The following is a 6,263-nucleotide window of genomic DNA, read 5'->3' on the forward strand; positions in this document are numbered from 1 at the left end:
ATTTTCCAAATTTGTTGCAGGTTTACTGAAAATACTTGTGCAGCTGCCAGTATTTCACAGTAAAATGGCTGTAGTCATAGAAACGTGTTACTGTGTGGGGTATGGCAATACAGCTTTTTATACAGTACATCTCTGGCAAAAGCAGCTGCCAGCATTTTACCATAAAACACACAGAAAATGTATGATTAATGCACAGTAATAACACATATTTAACAGTAATACTGTACTATAAAAGCGAACACAAGGTTTGGCTGTTAATTTTACAGCAAATATCTGACCGTCAGTTGTTGGGAGTATACATGACTGTAAATAAACAATATAAATAAAATATACAGATGGAAATACTTGACAGTATTGCAATAAATGTTACTGCCATTTTTTACACTAAGCAGATTTTTATGCAGTATAGTGTGTTCATATAATTTTAAAGCTCTCTGTTGATGCTTTTTTAATTAAATCCTGTATTATCTAGTAACTGCAAGAAATTAATTTAAAGTAGCATAAAATTGTGGCGGCACGGTGGTGTAGCGGTTAGCACTGTCACCTCACAGCAAAAAAAGTTCTGGGTTCGAGCCCAGCGGCCAGCGAGGGCGTTCTCCTCGTGTCTGCGTGGGTTTGCTCCGGTTTCCCCCACAGTCCAAAACATGCAGGTTTGGCTAATTGGTGGCTCTAAATTGACCGTGAATGTAAATGGTTGTTTTGTCTCTATGTGTCAGCCCTGTGATGATCGGGCGACTTGTCCAGGGTGTACCCCACCTCTCGCTCATAGTCAGCTGGGATAGGCTCCAGCTTGCCTGCGACCCTGCACAGGATAAGCAATTATGGATAATGGATGGATGGATAAAAATGTTACTTGCCTTTTGTATTTTACTCTTTTTTTTAAAAAAATCTGTTCATACTGAATTTTAGAAAACATTGTTCATAAATTTTGAAAATATTGAAGATTTTCTAAACCCTGTTATTGTTGTTATTGCTGTAAGAATTAACTATAGAATGCTACTTAGGCCAACATTTTAATATGTATCTAGTATTGCATATGTATTACAGTATGTTGATGAATTTGGAGTTTTCCCCCCCTCAGTCTTATTATTGAAACTGGTCTATTGAGGTATTTCACCTGACGTCACAGGGTCACGTGACGCCCCGGTGTCCACCATTTTGGACGGCAAGCTAGCTAATGTCAACAACAGTAGCTGGTATGTTACTGTAGCAATGTTTACGTTCAGTCATTTGGATGACTGTTAAAACCTTTCAGTCTCAAGTTTTTCCTTTACTGGATTTACTAGTTTACTGAGCCAGCCGGCCCCGGAGCACTAGCTAGCTAGCCAGCCAGCCAGCCGGCTCCGGAGCGCTAGCCAGCCATCCAGCCGGCTCCGGAGCGCTAGCCAGCCAGCCAGCCGGCCCCGGAGCGCTAGCTAGCTAGCCAGCCAGCCAGCCGGCCCCGGAGCGCTAGCTAGCTAGCCAGCCAGCCAGCCGGCTCCGGAGCGTTAGCCATCCAGCCGGCCCCGGAGCGCTAGCTAGCTAGCCAGCCAGCCGGCTCCGGAGCGCTAGCCAGCCATCCAGCCGGCTCCGGAGCGCTAGCCAGCCAGCCAGCCGGCCCCGGAGCGCTAGCCAGCCAGCCAGCCGGCCCCGGAGCGCTAGCTAGCTAGCCAGCCAGCCGGCTCCGGAGCGTTAGCCATCCAGCCAGCCAGCCGGCTCCGGAGCGTTAGCCATCCAGCCGGCCCCGGAGCGCTAGCTAGCTAGCCATCCATCCAGCCGGCTCCGGAGCGCTAGCTAGCTAGCCAGCCATCCAGCCGGCTCCGGAGCGCTAGCCATCCAGCCGGCCCCGGAGCGCTAGCCATCCAGCCGGCTCCGGAGCGCTAGCCAGCTAGCCATCCAGCCGGCTCCGGAGCGCTAGCCAGCTAGCCATCCAGCCGGCTCCGGAGCGCTAGCCAGCTAGCCATCCAGCCGGCTCCGGAGCGCTAGCCAGCTAGCCATCCAGCCGGCTCCGGAGCGCTAGCCAGCTAGCCATCCAGCCGGCTCCGGAGCGCTAGCCAGCTAGCCATCCAGCCGGCTCCGGAGCGCTAGCCAGCTAGCCATCCAGCCGGCTCCGGAGCGCTAGCCAGCCAGCCATCCAGCCGGCTCCGGAGCGCTAGCCAGCCATCCAGCCGGCTCCGGAGCGCTAGCCAGCCAGCCAGCCGGCTCCGGAGCGCTAGCCAGCCAGCCAGCCGGCTCCGGAGCGCTAGCCAGCCAGCCAGCCGGCTCCGGAGCGCTAGCTAGCCAGCCAGCCAGCCCACCCCGGAGCGCGCTCAGTAAACTAGTAAATACAGTAAAGGAAAAACTTATAACGGGCCATGTCTCAACAGACTAAGAAGTTATTTCAATGACATTTAATAACATTTTGTTTATCCTGAGGACCGAAAGTAAATGAAAATGTGAACAAACCTTAGCTGTCAGTGAACAATCCTGGTGGAAGCAGGTAAACGTCGTTCTCCAAGCCTGCTAACCTCAATTTTTGCAAATACCTCTCCCTCTGCTCGCCCTGTAAATGCCCTACGTCGCTGGATAGTGAAGGTGTTTTCTGCATCTCGCTCCTTTTTCTTTTATGTTTTTCGTTTGTCGCCTTCCTCGCATTCAAACTGATTCGAGCCATGCCGTCCAAAATGGCAGTGTCACATGACTTGGTCACGTGAGTGAAATACCTCAATAGATGCCATTCATGTGCAATACTGAGAATTTCTGAAATGTATCAAATGATGGGTATTTTGTTTTATTTATGGCAAAGTGGAAATTCACAAACTGTCCCAATATATCTCCAATGATGTTAAAAACTCATTGCAGGTTGAGAAATTATAATTAGCCAGCTGGCAGATGATACTACATTATTCTTAAAAGATGCTACCCAAGTTCCCATTGCTATCCAAACAATAGATCTATTCTCTGCAGCTTCTGGAATTTGCTTATACCTGAAGAAATGTGACCTATTTCCTCTTAAAGACTGTGACACTCCCCATATCTGCAACAAAGTCAAACTCAGTTATCTTGGGATTACCATTGTGAGAAATCAGGTAGATAGATGCTCTGAAAACTTTAATTTAATTATTGATAAGACAAGGAAAAAACTTAACCAATGGCTTCAGAGAGATTTATCCTTGAAAGGACGAATATTACTGACAAAGGCAGAAGGATTATCCTGTCTTAGATATACAGCTACCCCCCTGTCTGTCGACAAGCAGCTCTGTAATGCCATTGATAAGTTACTGTTCAATTTTATTTGGGAAAACAAGATACATTATGTGGAAAAAGTCTGTTGTTATGAACACTTATGATTCTGGTGGTCTAAACTTTCTTGATTTTACTACCCTTAATAATACCTTTAAAATTAATTGGATAAAATAGTTTCTACATAATCCCACATCCACATGGAACTTCATACCCAGGTACATTTTCTGCCCGATTGGAGGCCCTGAATACATACTCTTATGTGATTTATGTGATAAAACAAAGAAACTTCCCCTAATCCTGTCCAATTTCCATAAACAAATGCTCTTGGCATGGTCATTAATTTATAAACACAACTTCTCCACATAAATGCTTCATCTGGAATAATCAGCACATTAAATATAAAAATAAATCCTTATTTTTTCAATCCTGGTTCAATAACAACATAATTCTAGTAACCCAGCTACTCAATGATAATGGAAATCTGCTAAATTATTCTGAGTTCCTCCAAACATTTGGTATTCCTGTTACCCCAAAAGAGTTTGCCATTGTAATGGATGTCATTCCGTCTGGTATCCTAGTCCTTCGAAGAGGGGTTGAAAAGTCGGTTGGTTTACCATCTCTGGACCCCATATTGACCTCAGTGGGTCACGTATGCTTCTCTGTCACATCCAAGAACAATAATCACAATATTCGCACATTATTCCACTATCCCCCATGGTGGTGTAGTGGTTAACACTGTCACCTCACAGCAAGAAGGTCCTGGGTTCGAGCCCAGTGGCCAGCGAGGGCCTTTCTGCATGGGGTTTACATGTTCTCCCAGTGTCTGCATGGGTTTCCTCCGGTTTCCCCCATAGTCCAAAGACATGCAGGTTAGGTTAACTGGTGACTCTGAATTGACCGTAGGTGTGAATGTGAGTGTGAATGGTTGTCTGTGTCTATGTGTCAGCCCTGTGATGACCTGGCGACTTGTCCAGGGTGTACCCCGCCTTTCGCCCGTAGTCAGCTGGGATAGGCTCCAGCTTGCCTGCAACCCTATAGAACAGGATAAAGTGGCTATGGATGGATGGATATCACCACTATCCCCTTTGTGGTTCAGTACTGGACTTGGTGACCGGAACTGGAGCAGTGTGTGGAACCTCCCATACACACATACCTTAATTTATAGCATTTGAAAAGGAAACTGAACAGTATATCAAAATAATCTCTGACTCTAAAATAGACTGGTACCAAAATTCAAAAAAGTGCTTATTTAAGGAGTTAAAGGCATTTTTGAGACAAAGTCAGCAAACAGTCTTATTTTGTCAATTTGGGTGTGCCGAATTCAAATCTGCAATATGCCGAGCTCTATCTGACCTCTGTTGACCTCTAGAGGTCATTGAACTTTGGGCCTGTAAACGTCTCAGCTGAACCCAGTTTCTCAGCTTTCTAAGGAATGAAATGTACTAAAATGATTAATGAAGTTAGCAAATGGCCTTGTTTGTTAAATGTTTGGGTGCTGAATTCATTTTTCATTTGTAAAACGACATATGACCTCTGATAACCTCAAGGTCATTAAACTTGGCCTATGGAGCACTTGCATGTGACGTCACAGCCGATCCAGATTGTGACAGACGCCATCTTGTCGGTCAAACGCCATATTCCACCTTCTACTTCTACTTCTGGTTCTACTTCTGCTTCTACCTTTTCTTCTGGAAAACCCTACTATATACAATTCTACTACAACGGCTGCGGCTACAAGCTCTCCCTACCTGTGCACGTTTTTTATGTTTTTTGTGTGTATTTTTGCGTGTTGTTCATCTGTACCGGACTTCAATATCCACTACAACCGTATGGACTTACTGGACATTGGTTTCCAGCAGAAAATGACGGTTTGTAGTGATTTCCATCGCATGCACAACATTCCGGATGAGATAGCGAGACCAGCGGGGTCTCCGTGGATTGTTATCGGAGGCAAAGCGAAGGAGGCGGCGCCGGGAGCGGAAGCAAAAGCGAGGCTGCAGAGCCGGCCTGTTGACTAAGCTCAGAAAACAGCCACTCAAATCTCCACTGCCAAGCCTCTACCTCTCCAACGCCAGATCCATGTAAACAAGACGGACGATTTGGAATTACAGCTGGAATTACCTTATTCTATTCTATAATCGGCTGGTCAGTGCTATACTCAATACTTAAGTGACTTACCCATCCAATGAGGATTCTTGTTTACAAGATGCCACATCTGAGTCGCTGACAAATCCTGAATTTCTGTAAAGATAACTGTCCAGAGATTTATAAGCATGCAGTGCTTCACCACTGAACAGCGAGGGAAAGTTAATGAGGTAATTATACACGTCTGGGTATTCCGCTGGCAGTTCAAAATCCGGTCGTGAAAACTCCGTCCGGTAAGCCATAAGGGTCAGTAATCTGTAGATCATTTATTTTAGACATATATCTAGTTATCTGTTCATTAGAAAAATGAGCCGTGTAGTCCGTCGGTTGAAATTGATCCATTCTGTACACGAGTGCAGCAGTATTCAGCGGTGTTTTTGACCGACAAGATGGCGGTTGTGTACTTTCCGGTCACGTGACTGCAAGATCTCTATAGGCCTATGCATTTAACGGCATTTTTAAACTGACTTGATTCCCCCAAAAAGAATATGAACAGACAAAAAACAAATAGAAAGTAACAAATACAACATTAAATGCCAGTCCATGTACATGTGACTTACTTTTCACAATGAGAATGCCCTTACATAACATTGCATTACATTTAGCGGTTATTGTTTATACAAAGCTACTGAAAAAAGGACAGATTCAGCAGCATACAAAATGTGGGGGCATACAGGGTATACAGGTTAATCAGGGTTAGTATATATGAGAGTTTTTTTCTTTGTTGTTTGTTTTGTTTTAAACGGGGTAAAGCCTTTACAAAAAACAAAGAAAAAAGAATTATATATACTAACCCTGATTAACCTGTATACCCTGTATGCCCCCACATTTTGTATGCTGCTGAATCTGTCCTTTTTTCAGTAGCTTTGTATAAACAATAACCGCTAAATGTAATGCACACAAAAATGCCTTTG

Source organism: Neoarius graeffei, chromosome 5, assembly GCF_027579695.1.
Source record: "Neoarius graeffei isolate fNeoGra1 chromosome 5, fNeoGra1.pri, whole genome shotgun sequence".
Classification (NCBI taxonomy): domain Eukaryota; kingdom Metazoa; phylum Chordata; class Actinopteri; order Siluriformes; family Ariidae; genus Neoarius; species Neoarius graeffei.